Here is a 21202-nt window from a genome sequence, read left to right as displayed (position 1 = left end):
CAAGTCCTCCGAATATCAGTCTTTTGGTTTTACAGGAACAGTGTTCAAATGTGCTTATGAGAAGAAAGTTATAACTCCTGAGTGGAATGCACACATCACCAAGCAGTTTCGCAGAAAGCTTCACTCCCGTTATGTTCTGATTATATTTCCTATATCACTATAGGCCCGAATGTGATCCCAATATCCTTTGCGGATCCATCCACGAGGGAGTTTCTAAGCTATGTAATGTAAAGAAAGCGTCATCTATGTGAGATGAATAAACATAGCAACAAGCAGATTAACAGAATGCTTCTTTCCAGTTTTTATCTGAAGATATTTCGATTTTCACCATAGTCCTCAAAGTGCTCCCAAAGGTCAGTTCGTGGATCCGTCCATGACAGTTTCCAAGCTGCGTAATGTAAAGAAAGCATTATCTATGTGAGATGATTACACATATCACAGAGTAGTTTCCTAGAAAGCTATTTCCAGTTTTATTCTGAGGCTATTTCCCTTTTCATCATTGGCATCAACATGCTCCCGAATATCAGTTGGTGCCTGTTTCTTCAAAAGGGTTTCCCCGATGCCGTAGGAGAAGAGAGGTATAACACTGTGAGTGGAATGCACACCTCAAAAGGCAGTTCCTCGGAAAGCTTCTCTCCAGTTTTTGTCTGTACGTATTTCCTTTTTCACGGAAAGCCTCAAAGTGCTCCTGAATATCCCGTCACACGTTAAGCATACACAGGGTTAGAAAACTGCTCAATGAAAAGAGGGGCTAAACTGAGCGAGAGCCATTAAGAGGACACAGAGCAGTTTCACAGAAAGCTTCCTTCTGGATTTTACCCGAGGATATTCTTTCTCCATGTTCTAAGGATTGTTCCCAAATGTCTTTTCTCCGATTCCACCAAACAGTGATTTCAAGCTGTTCAATCCAAGCACGGTTTAACTCTATGAGACGAATACACACATCGAAAAGCAGTTGCTCAGAATGTTCTCTACATATTTCATCGCAAGATGATTCCTTGCTCACCAGAAGCCTCCGTACGTCAGTAAATATACCCTCACAGATTCTCAAAGACACACTTTCGAAACTGGGCAACAGAGAGTAAGCAGTAACTCTGTGAAGTGAATGCACATATCAGAGAGCAGATTCTTGGAACGCTTCTTCCTCGACTTCATTTCAGTATATTTCACTATTCGCCATAGTCCTCAATTCGCTCTGAATATCACTTTTTCGGTTTCACAGGAACAGTGTTCAAACACTGTCTTGTGAGAAAAGAGGTATAACTCCCTGTGTGGAATACATACATCACAAAGTCGTTTCTCAAAAGCTTCTCTCCACTTTTTATCTGAAGATATCTCCTCTTTCACCGTAGGTCTGAATGTGCTCCCGAATGTCCCTTCGGGGATGCATTCATGACGCAGTTTCTGAACTGCGTAATATAAGAAATTTTAACTATGCGAGATGAATAAATATCTAACACAAAGCAGTTTCACAGAAATCTTCTTTCCAGTTTTTGTCTGAGGATATTTCCTTTTTCAACAAAGCCATCCCTGTACTCCCGAATGTCCCTTGGTAGCTTTTTCTCCAAAGAGATTCCAGCATCCTCTAGGAGAAGAAAGCTGATTGGAATTCACACATCATTCTGTGAGTGGAATGCACACATCATTCTGTGAGTAGATTTTTGTGAGTGGAAAGCACACGTCACCAAGCAGTTTCTCAGAAAGCTTCTCTCCTGTTTTGATCTGACTCTATTTCCTATTTCACTATAGGCAGAATGTGATCCCAAATACCCTTTGCAGATCCATCCACGAGGGTGTTTCCAAGCTGTGTAATGTAAATAAAGCTTCATCTATATGAGATGAATAAACATAGCAAAAAGCAGATTCACAGAATGCTTCTTTCCCATTCTAATCTGAAGGTATTTCGTTTTTCACCATAGTCCTCAAAGTGCTCCCGAAGGTCCCTTCGTGGATCCGACCATGACATTTTCCAAGCTGCATAATGTAAAGAAAGCATATCTATGTGAGATGATTACACATATCACAGAGTAGTTTCCAAAACCTTTTTCCAGTTTTAGTCTGAGGCTATATATACCTTTTCACCATCGGCACCAACATGATCCTGAATATCACTTGGTACCTGTTTCTCCAAAAGGGTTTCCCCCACGCTGTATGAGATGAGAGGTATAACACTCTGAGTGGAATGCACACATCACAGGGCAGTTCCTCGGAAAGCTTCTTTCCAGTTTTGTCCTGAACATATTTCCTTTTTCATCGTAAGCCACAAAGTGCTCCTGAATATCCCGTCACACGCTAAGCATACACAGGGTTAGAAAATTGCTCAATGAAATAGGGGCTTAACTGAGTGACATCCATTAAGATGACACAGAGCAGTTTCACGGAAAGCTTCCTTCTGGATTTCCTGAGGATATTTCTTGTCCATGTTCTAAGGATCGTTCCCAAATGTCCTTCCTCAGATTCCACAAAAACAGTGATTTCAAGCTGTTCAATCCAAAGAATGGTTTAATTCTATGAGACGAAAACACATCGCAAAGCAGTTGCTCAGAAATTTTCTCTGCAGGTTTCATTGGAAGACGTTTCCTTGCTCACCACAAGTGTCCGGGCGTCACTAATATCACTTCACAGGTCCTTCAAAGACAGAGTTTTGAAACCGGACAACATAGAGAAAGCATTAACTCTGTGAAATGGATGCACATATCAAGAGCAGATTCTGGGAACGCTTCTTCTTCAATTTTATTTCAGTGCATTTCACCATTCGCCATAGTCCTTAATGTGGTCCGAAATATCACTTTTTTTGATTTCAGAGGAACAGTGATCAAACACTGCCTGTGAGAAAAGAGGTATAACTCCCTGAGTGGAATGCGTACATCACAAAGTAGTTTCTCAGAAAGCTTCTCTCCTCTTTTTTTCTGAAGATATTCCTCTTTCACCATAGGCCTGAATGTGCTCCCGAATATCCCTTTGCAGATCCGTGCATGACGGAGTTTCCAAAGTGCGTAATATAAGAAAGTTTTAACTATGTGAGATGAATAAATATATCTATCAGAAAGCATTTCACAGAAATCTGCTTTCCAGTTTTTGTCTGAGGATATTTCCTTTTCACCATAGCCATCCTATACCCCCGATTGTCTCTTGGTAGCTTTTTCTCCAAAAGGGATTTCAGAATCCTCTAGGAGAAGAAAGGTGAGTGGAATGCACACGTCATTCTGTGTGTGGAATTCTGTGAGTGGAATGCACACGTCACAAAACAGCTCCTCAGAAAGCATCTCTCCAGTTTCTATGTGAAGACGTTTCCTTTCTCACCGTAAGCCTCAAAGCACTCCTGAATATCCCTTCGCAAACAAAACAGAAACAGTGTTATGATACTGCTCAATGAAAGAGAAGCTTAACTGTGTGAGCGGAATTCACCTTACACAGTGCAGTTTGACAGAATCTTCTTCCTGGTTTCTCTCTCCGTTTTTATTCTTTTTCAGGATATTGTAAAGAACGTTTCCAAATGTCCTTTCTCAGATTCCAGAGAAACAGTGATTTCAAACTACTCAATCCAAAGAATGATTTAATTCTATGAGATGAACACAAACTACACAAAAGAGTTGCGAAGAAAGCTTCTCTCAAATATTCGATGGAAGACATTTCCTTGCTCGACACAAGCCTCTGGTTGCCACTTACTATCCCTTTGCAGAACCCTCAAGAACGATTTTCAAACTGGGAAATGTAGAGTAAGCTTTAACCCTGTGTAAAAATGGACATGTCAGAGAGCAGTTTCTTCGAGTGCTTCTTTCTGTTTTTTTTTTTTTTTTTTGACATTTCAATTTTGCCATCATCTTCAATGAGCTCCAAATCACCTCTTTTGGTATTACAGTAAACAGTGTTCAAATTGTGCCTTATGAGAACAAAGTTATAACGCCCTGAGTGGAATGCGCACGACACCAAGCAGTTTCTCAAAAGCTCCTCTCCCGTTTTGATCTGACTAAATTTCCTATTTCACTAGAGACCCGAATGTGACCCAAATATCTCTTCGTGGATCCATCCACGAGGGAGTTTCCAAGCTGTGTAATATAAAGTTTCATCATCTATGTGAGATGTATAACATAGCAAAAAGCAGATTCACAGAAAGCTTCTTTCCCGTTCTGTTCTGAGGATATTTCGTTCTTCACCATAGTCCTCGAAGTGTACCCGAAGGTCCCTTCGTGGATCCGTCCATGACAGTTTCCAAGCTACGTAATGTAAAGAAAGCATTATTGATATAGATAATGTAGATGTGAGATGATTATACATATCACAGGATAGTTTCACAGAAAGCTTTCTCCAGTTTTAGTTTGAGGCTATTTCACTTTTAACCATCGTCATCAACATGCTACTGAATATCACTTGGTACCTGTTTTTCCAAAAGGGTTTCCCTGACGCTGTATGAGAAGAGAGGTATAACACTGTGCGTGGAATGCACACGCCACAAGGCAGGTCCTTGGAAAGCTTCTCTCCAGTTTTGATCTTAACATATTTCCTTTTCACCATAAGTCTCAAAGTGATCCTGAATATCCCGTCACACGCTAAGCATACACAGGGTTAGAAACCTACTCAATGAAAAGAGGGTCTTAACTGAGTAAGAGCCATTGAGATGACACAGAGCCATTCACAGAAAGCTTCCATCTGGATTTTACCTGAGGATATTTCTTTCTCCATGTTCTAAGGATCATTCCCAAATGTCCTTCCTCAGATTCCACAAAAACAGTGATTTCCAGCTGTTCAATCCAAAGAACGGTTTAGCTCTATGAGATGAATACACACATCGCAAAGCAGTTGCTCAGAAAGTTTCTCTGCAGGTTTCATCGGAAAACATTTCCTTGCTCACCAAAAGCATCCGGGCGTCACTAAATATCCCTTCACAGATCCTTCAAAGACAGTTTCGAAATGGGCAACATAGAGTAAGCATTAACTCTGTGACGTGAATGCACATATCAGAGAACAGATTCTAGGAACGCTTCTTCCTCGATTTTTTTAGTATATTTTACTATTCACCATAGTCCTCAATTCGCTCCGAAATATCACTTTCGGTTTCACAGGAACACTCTTCAAACACTGCCTTGTGAGAAAAGAGGTATAACTCCCTGAGTGGAATGCATACATCACAAAGTCCTTTCTCAGAAAGCTTCTATCCACTTTTTATCTGAAGATATTTCCTCTTTCACCACCGTAGGCCTGAATGGCTCCCGAATGTCTCTCTCTCTGTCTCTTCTCGGATCCTGCATGGAGTTTCCAAACTGCATAATATAAGAAACGTTTTATCTATGCCGATGAATAAATATATCTAACACAAAGCAGTTTCACAGAATCTTATTTCCAGTTTTTGTCTGAGGATATTCCTTTTTCACAATAGCCATTCCTATACTCCCAAATGTCTCTTGGTAGCTTTTTCTCCAAAAGGATTTTGGAATCCTCTAGCAGAAGAAAGGTGAGTGGAATGCACACGTCATTCTGTGAGTGGAATGCACACGTCATTCGTAAGTGGAATTCTGTGAGTGGAAAGTACACATCACAAATCAGCTCCTCAGAAAGCTTCTCTCCAGTTTCTATGTGAAGACGTTTCCTTTCTCACCGTAAGTCTCAAAGTGCTCCTGATATCCCTTCCCTTCGCAGATTATACAACACAGTGTTATGATACTCCTCAATGAAAAGAAAAGCTTAACTGTGTGAGCAGAATTCACGTGACACAGAGCCGTTTCACAGAAAGCTTCCTTCTGGTTTCTCTCTGAGGTTATTTCTTTTTCAGGATATTCTAAGGCGTGTTTCCAAATGGCCTTTCAAGATTCCACAGAAACAGTGATTTCAAACTACTCAATCCAAAGAATGATTTAACTCTATGAGATGAGCACAAACTTCACAAAAGGTTGCGCAGAAAGCTTCTCTCAAATATTCAATGGAAGACATTTCCTTGCTCGACACAGGCCTCCGGTTGCCATTACTGTCCCTTCGCTGAACCCTCTAAGACTGACTTGTCAAATTGAGAAATGTAGAGTAAGCTTTAACCCAAACTGGGATTCCATCCATTGCATTTCATATTTCGTTCCTTTCTGTTCCGTTCCATTCCATTCATATTCCATTGCATTCTACATTCCATTCCATATTTCATCCATTCTATATACCATTCCATATTCCATTCCATTCCATATTAAATTCCATTCCATTCCACTCCATTCCATATGCCATGGCATTTCATATTTCATTGCATTTCATATTCCATTCCATCCATTCAATTCCATATCCATTCCAATGCATATGCCATCCACTCCTATTCCATTCCATTCCATTCCATTCCACTCCATTCCATTCGTTCCATATTCCATTCCATTCCATGTTCCCATCCATTCCATTCCATTCCACTCCATTCCATATTCCTTCCATTCCATTCCATACCATACTCCATCCATCCCATTGCATTCCATTCTATATTCCATTCCATTCCACTCCATATTTCAATCCATTACATTTTCAATTCCATTCCATATTCCATTCCACTCCTCCATATTAAATTCCATTCCATTTTCCATTGCGTCCATAGTGCATTCCTTTCCTTCCATCTACCATTCCATATATATTCCATTCCATTCCGTTCCATTCTGTTTCCATTCCATTCCGTTGCATATTCCATCCCTTTTCGTATTCCATCCATTCCATTCATTTCATTCCATTCCTTCCATATTACTTTCCATTCCTTACCATTCCATTCCATTCCATATTTCATTCATTCCATATTCCATTCCATCCATATTACATCCCATTCCATATTATTTTCTATTTCATTCCATTCCATTGCGTTCCATTCCATTTCATTTCATATTTCATTCCATTCCTTTCCGCTCCATTCCATTGCATATTCCATTCAAATTCCATTCAATATTCCATTGCATTCCATTCCATATTCCATTCCATTCTCTTCCAATCCATTCCATTCCATTCAATATTCCATTCCATACTGTCCATATTCCATTCCATTCCACATTCCATTCCATTCCGAATTCCATATCCACTCCATTCCATTTCATATTCCACTCCATTCCATTTCATTCCATTCATTTTCATTCCATTCCATATTCCATTCCATTTGATTCCATTCCATTCAATTTCATTCCATTTCATTCCGTTCCATATTCCATTCCATTCCATATTCCATCCATCCATTCCAAATTCCATTCCTTTCTATTCCATTCCGTATTCCTTCCATTCCATATTCATTTGATTCCATTCCATATTCCATTGGTTTCCATTCCATTCCATTCCATATTCTATTCATTCATCCATTCCATTGCATATTCAATTCCATTCCATATTCCATTGCCATTCCCATTCCATATTCCATTCCATCCATTTCAATTCCATTCCATATTTCATTCCATTCCATTCTACTCCATTCCATATTCCACCCAATTCCATTACATTCCGTTTCATATTCCATTCCATTCCATATTCCATTCATTTCATGTCATTCCGTATTCCATTCCATTCATTCTATTGTATTCTTCCATATTCCATCCATTCCATATTCCATTCCTTTGCATTCCATTCAATTCTATTCCATTCCATTCTATTCCATTCCATTATATATTCTATTCCATATTCCACTCCATTCCATTCCAATCCATTCCATTCTGTTCCATATTCCATTCCATTCCATTCCATTCCATCCCATTCTATATTCCATTCCATTCCATATTCCATTCCTGCCATTCCATATTCCATTGCATTCCATTTCATATTTCATTCCATCCCATATTACATTTCATTCCTTTCGATATTCCATTCATTTCCATTCCAGTGCATTCCATTCCATTTTATATTCCTTTCCATTCCATTCAACTCCATATTCCTTTCCATTCCATATTCCATTCCCTTCCATATTCCACTCCATTCCATATTCCATTCCATTCCATTCTATTCCCTTTCATTCCATTGCATCCCATATTCCATTCCATGCCATTCCATTCCGTTCCATTCCATTTCATTCAATTCCATATTCCATTCCATTGCATACTCCATTCCATTCCATTCCATTCCTTTAAATTCCATTCCATATTCCATTCCATTCTTTATTCCATTCCATTCTATTCCATTCCATATTCCATTACTTTCCATTCCATATTCCATTCCATTCCATTCCATTCCATATTCCATCCCATTTTATATTCCTTTCCATTCGATTCCATTCCCTTCCATTCCATTCCACTCCATTTCATAATTCTTTCATTTCCGTGATGTTCTGTTCCATTCCATATTCCATTCCATACCATATTCCATTCCATTCCATTCTATTCCATTCCACTCCATTCCTTTCCATATTCCATTCCATTCCATTCATACATTGCATATTCCATTCCATTTATATCATGCCATTCCATTCCATTCCATTCCATATGCCATTTTATTTATTAGACCAATCCATTCCATATTCCATTCCAATCCATTCGGCTCCATTACATTCCATTCCATTCCTTCCATTCCTTTCTATATTCCATACAATTGATATTCCAATCCATTCCTTATTCCTTTCATTCCATTTTCATTGTCTTCCGTTCCATTCCATTCAATTTCATATTGCGTTCCGTTCATTCCATTAGTTTCCTTCCCTCATATTCCCTTAAATTCCATTCCATTCATTTCATTTCATTTTTCCATTCCATTCCATTCGATTCATATTATATTCCATATTCCATTCCATATTCCATTCCATTCCATTCCATCCCATCCATATTCCTTCCATTTATATACATTACATTCCAATTCAAATTCTACTCCATTCCATTCCATTCCATATCCACTTCCATTCCATATTCACAATTCACCATTCCATTACTCCATCCATTCCATTCCATATTCCATTCCATTCCATTCCATTGTATATTCCATTCCTTTCAATTCCAATTCCATTCCATTCCATATTCCTTTCATTCCATGTTTCATTCCATTCCATTCCATCCCATCCATATTTATTTCCATTTCATATACCATTACATTCCATTTCAAATCCTATTCCATTCCATTCCATTCCATTCCATATTCCCTTCCATTCCGTATTCAATTCCATTCCATACTCCATTCCATTCCATTCCATATTCCATTCCATTCCATTCCATTCCATTCCATTGTATATTCCATTCCTTTCCATTCCATTCCATATTCCTTTCCATTCCAAGTTTCATTCCATTCCATATTCCTTTCACTCTTTCCATTCCATTCATTCCATAATACAATCCATTCCATTCCATATCCATTCCATTCCATATGCCATCGATTCCATTCCATTCCATATTCCATTGCATTCCATATTCCATTCAATTGAATTCCATTGCATTCCCTTCCTATACTATTCCATTCCAATTTCCATTCCATTCCATATTCCATTCCATTCCATATTCCATTCATTTTTATTCCATTCCATTTTCAGTTCCATTCCATTCCATATTCCATTGCATTCGATATTCCATTCCAATCCATTCATTCATTTACATCTAACATTCCATTCCATATTCCATTCCTTCAGTTCCATTCATTCCGTTCCATTTCATTCATTCAGTTCATATTTCCATTCCATTTTCGTATTCCATTCCATTGCGTTCCATTCCATTCCATATTCATTCATTTCATATTCCATTCCAATCCATATTCTATTCCGTTCCATATTCCATCTCATTCCATATTACTTTCTATTTCATTCCATTCCATTTCGTTCATTCCTTTCCATTTCATATTTCGTTGCATTCTGTTCTGTTCCATTCCATTGCATATTCCATCTTTCCATATATTCCATATGCCATTCAATTCACATATTCCCTCCATTCCATTCCATATTCCATTCCATTATATTTTATTCTCTTCCATTCCATTCCATTTCATTCCATTCATTCCATATTCCATTTCATTCCATTCCATTCCATTTCAATCCATATACCATTTCATTCCATATTCCATTCCATTCTTTCCATATCCACTACATCCATTCCATTACATTTCATATTCCATTCCATCCATTCCTTCCATTCCATTCATATTTGATGCTTTTCAATTCTACTCCATTCCATTTCATATTCCATTCCATATCCAGCATAATATTCCAATTCAATTCTATTCAATTCCAATCCATATTCCTTTCCATTGCATTCCATTCCCTTGAGTTCCATTCCATTCCATTTCATATTTCATTCCGTTCCATTTCGTCCGTTCCATTCCATTCCATATATCATTCCATTCCACTCCACTCTATCCTCCATTCGATTCCATTCATTCCATTCCATTCATTTCCATCCTTCAGTCCTATTCCATACCATTCCCTTCCATTCCATTCCATTCCATTTAATTTCATTCCGACCAATATTCAATTCCCTTCCATTCCATTCCATTTTATTCCATTCCATATTCCGTTCATTCTTTCGTTTCCATTTTCCATTCATTCCATTCCCTTCCATTCCATTTTGTTCATATTCCATTTCAATATATTCATTCCATTCCATTCCATTCCATATTCCATTCCATTAATATCAAGTCCATTCCATATTCAAGTCCATTCCATATCCTTTCCCTTCCCGTGTCCATTCCATTCCATTTCATATTTCATTTATTACGTTCCATTACATATTCCATTCCATTCAGTATTCCATATATTCCATATTCCATTCCATTCCATATGCATTCCATTTCATTACATTAGATTCCATTCCATTCCATTCCATATTCCATGGATATTCCTTTCCATTCCATTCTATTTCATTCCATTCATTCCATTCCCTTCCCTTCCATTCCGCTCTTTTCATTCCATATTTCATTCCATTCCATTCCATTCTATCGCATTCCATATTCCATTCCATTCCATCCATTCCATCCATTCCATATTCCATTCCGTTAGATTCCATTCCATAATGCATTCCATTCCATTCCCTTCCATTCCATTCCATATTCCATCCATACATTTATTCTATTCCATTCCATTCCATATCCATTCCATTTCATGGCATATCCATTTCATTCCATTCAATTCCATTTCAATCCATATAACATTCCATTCCATTAATTCCGTATTCCTTAATTCCATTCCATTCCATTCCATATTCCATTCCATTCCATTCCCTTCCATTCGTTCCATATTTGATGCCTTTCAATTGCATTCCATTCCATATTACATTCGATCCATTCCATCCATATTCATTCGATCCCACATTCAATTCCAGTCCATATTCGTTCCATTACATTCCATTCCCTTGTGTTCCATCCATCCTATCATATTTCCTTCCATTCCGTTCCTTTATTTCCATTCCATTACATTCCATTCCATTCCATTCCACTCATCCTCCATTCCATTTCATTCCATTCATTCCATTCCATATCCATTCCATTCCATATTCCATTCTATTCATATTGCATTCCATTCCATGCCATTCTATTCCATTCCATTCCATCCGTTCCATTCTTATTCCATTTCATATTCTTTCCATTCCATTCTGTTCATTCCATTCTCTTCCTTTCCATTCAGTTCCATTCCTATCCATTCCATTCTTTCCGTTCCATATCCATTCCATTCCATATTCCATTCAATTCTATTCCATTGCATATTCCATTCCATTTCACTCCATTTCCTGTCCATTTCATATTGCATTCCTTTCCATTATACATCCATTCCCCATTCCCTTTCATTCAATTCCGATTCCATTCCATTCCATTCCATGCATTCCATCCATTCCATATTCCATTCCATTCCATTCCCTATTCCATTCCATTCCCTATTCCATACCATTCTATATTCCATTCAATTTTATTCCATATTCCATTCCATTCCTATCCATTCCATTCCTTATTCCATTTCATTCCATATTCCATTGCATTCCATTCGTATTCCATTCCCTTCCATATTCATTCCATCCACTCCACTCCATTGCATATTTCATCTATTCATATTCGATTCCATTCGTATTCCATTCCATTCCGTTCACTCCGTTCCATTTCATTCCGTTCCATATTCATTCCTTTGCATATTCCATTCCAATCCAGTCCATTCCATTCCATTCCATATTCCATTCCATTCCATATTCCATTCCATTCCATTCCATATTCCATTCCTTCCCATTCCATATTCCATTCCATTCCTTTCCGTACTCCATTCCATTCCATTCCATTCCTTCCATTCCATATTCCATTTCATTCCATATTTCATTGCATTCCATATTCCATTCCTTCCATTCCATTCCTATCCATTCCATTCCATTCCAAATTCCATTCCATTCCGTTCCAGTTCATTCTCTTCCAAATTCCCTTCATTTCCCTTCTGTTCCATTCTATTCCATTTTATATTCCATTCCATTCCATTCCTTTCCATATTCCATTCCATTCCATTCCATATTCATTCCATTCCATTCCATATTCAAGTCCATTCCATATTCCTTTCCATTCCATTCCTTTCCCTTCCATTCCATTCCATTTCATATTTTGTTCTATTCCGTTCCATTACATATTCCATTCCATTCCATATTAAATTATATTCCATATTCCATTCCATTCCATATTGCATTCCATTTCATTCCATTATATTCCATTCCATTCCATTCCATTCCATTCTATTCCATATTCTATTGGATATTGCTTTCCATTCCATTCTATTACATTCCATTCCATATTCCATTCCCTTCCCTTCCATTCCGTTCTATTCCATTCCATATTTCATTGCATTCCATTCCATATTCCATTCCATTCTATTGCATTCCATATTCCATTCCATTCCATCCAATCCATTCCATTCCATTCCATTCCATATTCCATTCCTTTCCGTTAGATTCCATTCCATATTGCATTCCATTCCATTCCCTTCCCTTCCATTCCATATTCCATTCCATTAAATTTTATTCTATTCCATTCCATTCCATATTCCATTCCATTTCATTCCATATTCCATTTCATTCCATTCAATTCCATTTCAATCCATATAACATTCCATTCCAGTCTATATTCCATTCCATTTCATTCCATATTGCCCTCCATTCCATTCCATTCAATTCCATTCCATATTCCATTCCATTCCATTCCATATTTGATGCCTTTCAATTCCATTCCATTCCATATTCCATTCGATTCCATTCCATTCCTTATTCCATTGCATTCCACATTCAATTCCAATCCATATTCCTTCCCATTCCATTCCATTGCCTTGCCTTCCATTCCATTCCATATCATATTTCCTTCCATTCCGTTCCGTTCCTTTCCATTCCGTTACATATTCCGTTCCATTCCGTTCCACTCCATCCTCCATTCCATTTCATTCCATTCCAATCTATTCCATTCCATTCCATTCCATATTCCATTCCATTTCATTCCGTTCCATGTTCCTTTCCCTCCCATTCCATCCCATTCTATTCCATTCCATATTCCATTTCATTCCATTCCTTTCCATATTCCATTCCATTCCATTTCATTACGTGCCATATTCCATTTCATTCCATATTCCATTCCATTCCATTCCATTTTGTTCCATATTCCATTCCATTCCGTATTCCATTCCATTCCATATTCATGTCCATTGCATATTCCGTACCATTCCATGCCTTTACCTTCCGTTCCATTCCATTCCATTTCATATTTCATTCCGTTCTGTTCCATTCCATATTCCATTCCATTATATATTCCATTATGTTCCATATACCATTCCATTCCATATTGCATTCCATTACATTCCATATTCCATTCGATATTCCTTTCCATACCATTCTTTTTCTTTTTTTAAATTTTATTTTAAATAAACTTTATTTTGTATATTGAAGGTATACAAAGTGATGTTATGGGATATAAATACAGAGTAAAAATTTTACCACAGTGAAGCAAATAAACATGTCCAGCATCTCACATTAGTTGCACATTTTCCCTTATCTTTAAAACTCTTTAAAAGTAATTCATTTTCTGCTACCATCCTCGCTCATTACCCAGCCTGTGGTCCACTCCCACCACCAGATGGAACCCTGGGGACTATGACGTCCCTCAAATCTTGCTTCTAAGAGACAAAAAGAGCATCCAGTCATGGATAAAAACGAGCTGGTTCAGAAAGCCAAACTAGTCGAGCAGGCTGAGTGATATGATGACATGGCAGCCTGCATGAAGTCTGTAACTGAACAAGGAGCTGAATTATCCAATGAGGAGAGGAATCTTCTCTCAGTTGCTTACAAAAATGTTGTAGGAGTCCGTAGATCATCTTGGAGGGTCATCTCAAGTATTGAACAAAAGACGGAAGGTGCTAAGAAAAAACAGCAGATGGCTCGAGAATACAGAGAGAAAATTGAGAGGGAGCTAAGAGATACCTGCAATGATGTATTGTCTCTTTGGAAAAGTTCTTGATCCGCAATGCTTCACAAGCAGAGAGCAAAGTCTTCTATTTGAAAATGAAAGGAGATTACTATCGTTACTTGGCTGAGGTTGCCACTGGTGATGACAAGAAAAGGATTGTGGATCGGTCACAACAAGCATACCAAGAAGCTTTTGAAATCAGCAAAAAGGAAATGCAACCAACACATCCTATCAGACTGGGTCTGGCCCTTGACTTCTCTGTATTCTATTATGAGATTCTGAACTGCCCAGAGAAAGCCTGCTCTCTTATTCCATTCCATATTCCATTCCCTTCCCTTCCATTGCGTTCTATTCCATTCCATATTTCATTCCATTCCATTCCAACCCATATTCCATTCCATTCCATATTGCATTCCATTCTATTGCACTCCATATTCCATTCCATTCCATTCCATTCCATCCCATGTTCCATTACATTCCGTTAGATTCCGTTCCATATTCCATTCCATTCCATTCCCTTGCATTCCATTCCATATTCCATTCCTTTCCATTCCATTCCATTCCATATTCCATTCGATTCCATTCCATTCCATAGTCCATTCCATTCCATATCCAATAGCAATCCATATTCCGTTCCATTCCATTCCATTCCCTTGCGTTCCATTCAATTCCATTTCATGTTTCGTTCAATTCCATTCCATTCCATTCCAATCCATGGTACTCCCTTCCATTCCATTTCATTCCATTCCATATTCCATTCCATTCCATTCCATTTATTCCGTTCCACATTCCAATTCCTTCCATTCCATTACATTCTATTCCATTCCATATTACATCCCATGCATTCCTTTCCGTATTCCATTCTGTACCATTCCATTTCATTACGTTCCATATTCTATTTCATTGCATATTCCATTCCATTCCATTGTATTCCATTTCACTCCACTTCATTCCATATTCCAATCCATATACCATTCCATTCCATTCCATTCCATTTTATTCCATATTTCATTCCAATCCATTCGATTCCATCGCATTCTATATTCCATTCCATTCCATATTCCTTTCCATTCCAAGTTTCATTCCATTCCATATTCCTTTCCACTCCTTTCCATTCCATTCCATTCCATAATACAATCCATTCCATTCCATATTCCATTCCATTCCATATGCCATTCGATTCCATTCCATTCCATATTCCATTGCATTCCATATTCCATTCAATTGAATTCCATTGCATTCCCTTCCATATACTATTCCATTCCAATTTCCATTCCATTCCATATTCCATTCCATTCCATATTCCATTCATTTTTATTCCATTCCATTTTCAGTTCCATTCCATTCCATATTCCATTGCATTCGATATTCCATTCCAATCCATTTCATTGCATTACATCTAACATTCCATTCCATATTCCATTCCCTTCCGTTCCATTCCATTCCGTTCCATTTCATTTCATTCCGTTCCATATTCCATTCCATTTCGTATTCCATTCCATTGCGTTCCATTCCATTCCATATTCCATTCCAATCCATATTCTATTCCGTTCCATATTCCATCTCATTCCATATTCCTTTCTATTTCATTCCATTCCATTCCGTTCCATTCCTTTCCATTTCATATTTCGTTGCATTCTGTTCTGTTCCATTCCATTGCATATTCCATTTCATTCCATATTCCATATGCCATTCCATTCCATATTCCACTCCATTCCATTCCATATTCCATTCCATTATATTTTATTCTCTTCCATTCCATTCCATTTTCCATTCCATTTCATTCCATATTCCATTTCATTCCATTCCATTCCATTTCAATCCATATACCATTCCATTCCATATTCCATTCCATTTCTTTCCATATTCCACTACATTCCATTCCATTACATTTCATATTCCATTCCATTCCATTCCCTTCCATTCCATTCCATATTTGATGCCTTTCAATTCTACTCCATTCCATTTTCCATTCCATTCCATATCATTCCATATTCCATTCAATTCCATATTCAATTCCAATCCATATTCCTTTCCATTGCATTCCATTCCCTTGAGTTCCATTCCATTCCATTTCATATTTCATTCCGTTCCATTTCGTCCGTTCCATTCCATTCCATATTACATTCCATTCCACTCCACTCTATCCTCCATTCGATTCCATTCCATTCCATTCCATTCCATTCCATTCCTTTCCATTCCTTTCAGTCCTATTCCATACCATTCCCTTCCATATTCCATTCCATTCCATTTAATTTCATTCCGACCAATATTCCATTCCCTTCCATTCCATTCCATTTTATTCCATTCCATATTCCGTTTCATTCCTTTCGTTTCCATTTTCCATTCAATTCCATTCCCTTCCATTCCATTTTGTTCCATATTCCATTTCAATATATTCCATTCCATTCCATTCCATTCCATATTCCTTCCATTCCATTCCATCCATATTCAAGTCCATTCCATATTCAAGTCCATTCCATAATCCTTTCCCTTCCGTTCCATTCCATTCCATTTCATATTTCATTCTATTCCGTTCCATTACATATTCCATTCCATTCCGTATTCCATTATATTCCATATTCCATTCCATTCCATATTGCATTCCATTTCATTACATTAGATTCCATTCCATTCCATTCCATATTCCATTGGATATTCCTTTCCATTCCATTCTATTTCATTCCATTTCATATTCCATTCCCTTCCCTTCCATTCCGCTCTTTTCCATTCCATATTTCATTCCATTCCATTCCATTCTATCGCATTCCATATTCCATTCCATTCCATCCATTCCATTCCATTCCATATTCCATTCCGTTAGATTCCATTCCATAATGCATTCCATTCCATTCCCTTCCATTCCATTCCATATTCCATTCCATTACATTTTATTCTATTCCATTCCATTCCATATTCCATTCCATTTCATGGCATATTCCATTTCATTCCATTCAATTCCATTTCAATCCATATAACATTCCATTCCATTTAATTCCGTATTCCTCTACATTCCATTCCATTCCATTCCATATTCCATTCCATTCCATTCCCTTCCATTCCGTTCCATATTTGATGCCTTTCAATTGCATTCCATTCCATATTACATTCGATTCCATTCCATTCCATATTCCATTCGATCCCACATTCAATTCCAGTCCATATTCCGTTCCATTACATTCCATTCCCTTGTGTTCCATCCCATTCCATATCATATTTCCTTCCATTCCGTTCCTTTATTTTCCATTCCATTACATATTCCATTCCATTCCATTCCACTCCATCCTCCATTCCATTTCATTCCATTCCATTCCATTCCATATTCCATTCCATTCCATATTCCATTCTATTCCATATTGCATTCCATTCCATGCCATTCTATTCCATTCCATTCCATTCCGTTCCATTCCTTATTCCATTTCATATTCCTTTCCATTCCATTCTGTTTCATTCCATTCTCTTCCTTTCCATTCAGTTCCATTCCATATTCCATTCCATTCCTTTCCGTTCCATATTCCATTCCATTCCATATTCCATTCAATTCTATTCCATTGCATATTCCATTCCATTTCACTCCATATTCCTGTCCATTTCATATTGCATTCCTTTCCATATTACATTCCATTCCATATTCCATTCCCTTTCATTCAATTCCGTATTCCATTCCATTCCATTCCATTGCATATTCCATTCCATTCCATATTCCATTCCATTCCATTCCCTATTCCATTCCATTCCCTATTCCATACCATTCTATATTCCATTCAATTTTATTCCATATTCCATTCCATTCCTATCCATTCCATTCCTTATTCCATTTCATTCCATATTCCATTGCATTCCATTCCGTATTCCATTCCATTCCATATTCCATTCCATTCCATTCCACTCCATTGCATATTTCATTCTATTCCATATTCGATTCCATTCCGTATTCCATTCCATTCCGTTCCACTCCGTTCCATTTCATTCCGTTCCATATTTCATTCCTTTGCATATTCCATTCCAATCCAGTCCATTCCATTCCATTCCATATTCCATTCCATTCCATATTCCATTCCATTCCATTCCATATTCCATTCCTTCCCATTCCATATTCCATTCCATTCCTTTCCGTACTCCATTCCATTCCATTCTATTCCTTTCCATATTCCATTTCATTCCATATTTCATTGCATTCCATATTCCATTCCCTTCCAATCCTTTCTATTCCATTCCATTCCATTCCAAATTCCATTCCATTCCGTTCCAGTTCATTCTCTTCCAAATTCCCTTCATTTCCCTTCTGTTCCATTCTATTCCATTTTATATTCCATTCCATTCCATTCCTTTCCATATTCCATTCCATTCCATTCCATATTCCATTCCATTCCATTCCATATTCAAGTCCATTCCATATTCCTTTCCATTCCATTCCTTTCCCTTCCATTCCATTCCATTTCATATTTTGTTCTATTCCGTTCCATTACATATTCCATTCCATTCCATATTAAATTATATTCCATATTCCATTCCATTCCATATTGCATTCCATTCTATTGCACTCCATATTCCATTCCATTCCATTCCATTCTATTCCATATTCTATTGGATATTGCTTTCCATTCCATTCTATTACATTCCATTCCATATTCCATTCCCTTCCCTTCCATTCCGTTCTATTCCATTCCATATTTCATTGCATTCCATTCCATATTCCATTCCATTCTATTGCATTCCATATTCCATTCCATTCCATCCAATCCATTCCATTCCATTCCATTCCATATTCCATTCCTTTCCGTTAGATTCCATTCCATAGTGCATTCCATTCCATTCCTTCCTTCCATTCCATATTCCATTCCTAAATTTTATTCTATTCCATTCCATTCCATATTCCATTCCATTTCATTCCATATTCCATTTCATTCATTCAATTCCATTTCAATCCATATAACATTCCATTCAGTCTATATTCCATTCCATTTCATTCCATATTGCCCTCCATTCCATTCATTCATTCCATTCCATATTCCATTCCATTCCATTCCATATTGATGCTTTCAATTCCATTCCATTCCATATTCCATTCGATTCATTCATTCCTTATTCCATTGCATTCACATTCAATTCCAATCCATCTTCCTTCCCATTCCATTCCATTGCTTGCCTTCATTCCATTCCATATCATATTCCTTCCATTCGTTCCGTTCCTTTCCATTCCGTTACATATTCCGTTCCATTCGTTCCACCTCCATCCTCCATTCCATTCATTCCATTCCAATCTATTCCATTCCATTCAATTCCATATTCCATTCCATTTCATTCCGTTCCATGTTCCTTTCCCTCCCATTCCATCCCATTCTATTCCATCCATATTCCATTTCATTCCATTCCTTTCCATATTCCTCCCTTCCATTTCATTACGTGCCATATTCCATTTCATTCCATATTCCATTCCATTCCATTCCATTTTGTTCCATATTCCTTCCATTCCGTATTCCATTCCATTCCATATTCATGTACATTGCATATTCGTACCATTCATGCCTTTACCTTCCGTTCCATTCCATTCCATTTCATATTTCATTCCGTTCTGTTTCCATTCCATATTCCATTCCATTATATTCATTATGTTCCATATACCTTCCATTCCATATTGCATTCCATTACATTCCATATTCCATTCGATATCCTTTCCATTCCTTCTTTTTCTTTTTTTTTTAAATTTATTTTAAATAAACTTTATTTTGTATATTGAAGGTTATACAAGTGATGTTATGGGATATAAATACAGAGTAAATTTTACCACAGTGAAGCAAATAAACATGTCCAGCATCTCACATTAGTTGCACATTTTCCTTATCTTTAAAACTCTTTAAAAGTAATTCATTTTCTGCTACCATCTCGCTCATTACCCAGCCTGTGGTCCACTCCACCACCAGAGGGAACCTGGGGGACTATGACGTCCCTCAAATCTTGCTTCTAGAGACAAAAAGAGCATCCAGTCATGGATAAAAACGAGCTGGTGCAGAAAGCCAAACTAGTCGAGCAGGCTGAGGATATGATGGACATGGCAGCCTGCATGAAGTCTGTAAACTGAACAGGAGCTGAATTATCAATGAGGAAGGAATCTTCTCTCAGTTGCTTACAAAAATGTTGTAGGAGTCCGTAGATCATCTTGGAGGGTCATCTCAAGTATTGAAAAAAAGACGGAAGGTGCTAAGAAAAAAACAGCAGATGGCTCGAGAATACAGAGAGAAATTGAGAGGGAGAAGAGATACTGCAATGATGTATTGTCTCTTTTGGAAAAGTTCTTGATCCGCAATGCTCACAAGCAGAGAGCAAAGTCTTCTATTTGAAAATGAAAGGAGATTACTATCGTTACTTGGTGAGGTTGCCACTGGTGATGACAAGAAAAGGATTGTGGATCGGTCACAACAAGCATACAAGAAGCTTTGAAATCAGCAAAAAGGAAATGCAAACAAAAAACATCCTATCAGACTGGGTCTGGCCCTTGACTTCTCTGTATTCTATATGAGATTTGAACTGCCCAGAGAAAGCCTGCTCTCTTATTCCATTCCATATTCCATTCCGTCCCTTCCATTGCGGTCTATTCCATTCCATATTCATCCATTCCATTCCAACCAATTCCATTCCATTCCATATTGCATTCCTCTAGTGCACCCATAATCCATTCCAATCCATTCATTCCATCCCATGTTCCATACATTCCGTTAGATCCGTTCCATATTCCATTCCATCATTCCATTGCATTCAATTCCATATCCATTCCTTTCCATTCATTCCATTCCATATTCCATTCGATTCCATTCATTCATAGTCCATTCCATTCCATATCCAATAGCAATCCATATTCCGTTCCATTCCATTCCATTCCCTTGCGTTCCAT

At 37.6% G+C, this 21202-nt stretch overlaps 2 pseudogenes; both read left to right on the top strand.

Annotated features, from left to right (window-relative positions):
• Positions 1 to 14040: 14040 nt before the first annotated feature.
• On the top strand, positions 14041 to 14624 carry LOC117089894 (annotated as a pseudogene).
• Positions 14625 to 20299: 5675 nt separating this feature from the next.
• LOC117089898 lies at positions 20300 to 20885 on the top strand (annotated as a pseudogene).
• Positions 20886 to 21202: the final 317 nt, after the last annotated feature.

The sequence above is a fragment of the Trachypithecus francoisi genome, unplaced genomic scaffold (assembly GCF_009764315.1).
Source record: "Trachypithecus francoisi isolate TF-2019V2 unplaced genomic scaffold, Tfra_2.0 Contig00909, whole genome shotgun sequence".
In the NCBI taxonomy this organism is placed as follows: Eukaryota; Metazoa; Chordata; class Mammalia; order Primates; family Cercopithecidae; genus Trachypithecus; species Trachypithecus francoisi.
This window is presented reverse-complemented; position numbering and strand designations above follow the sequence as displayed.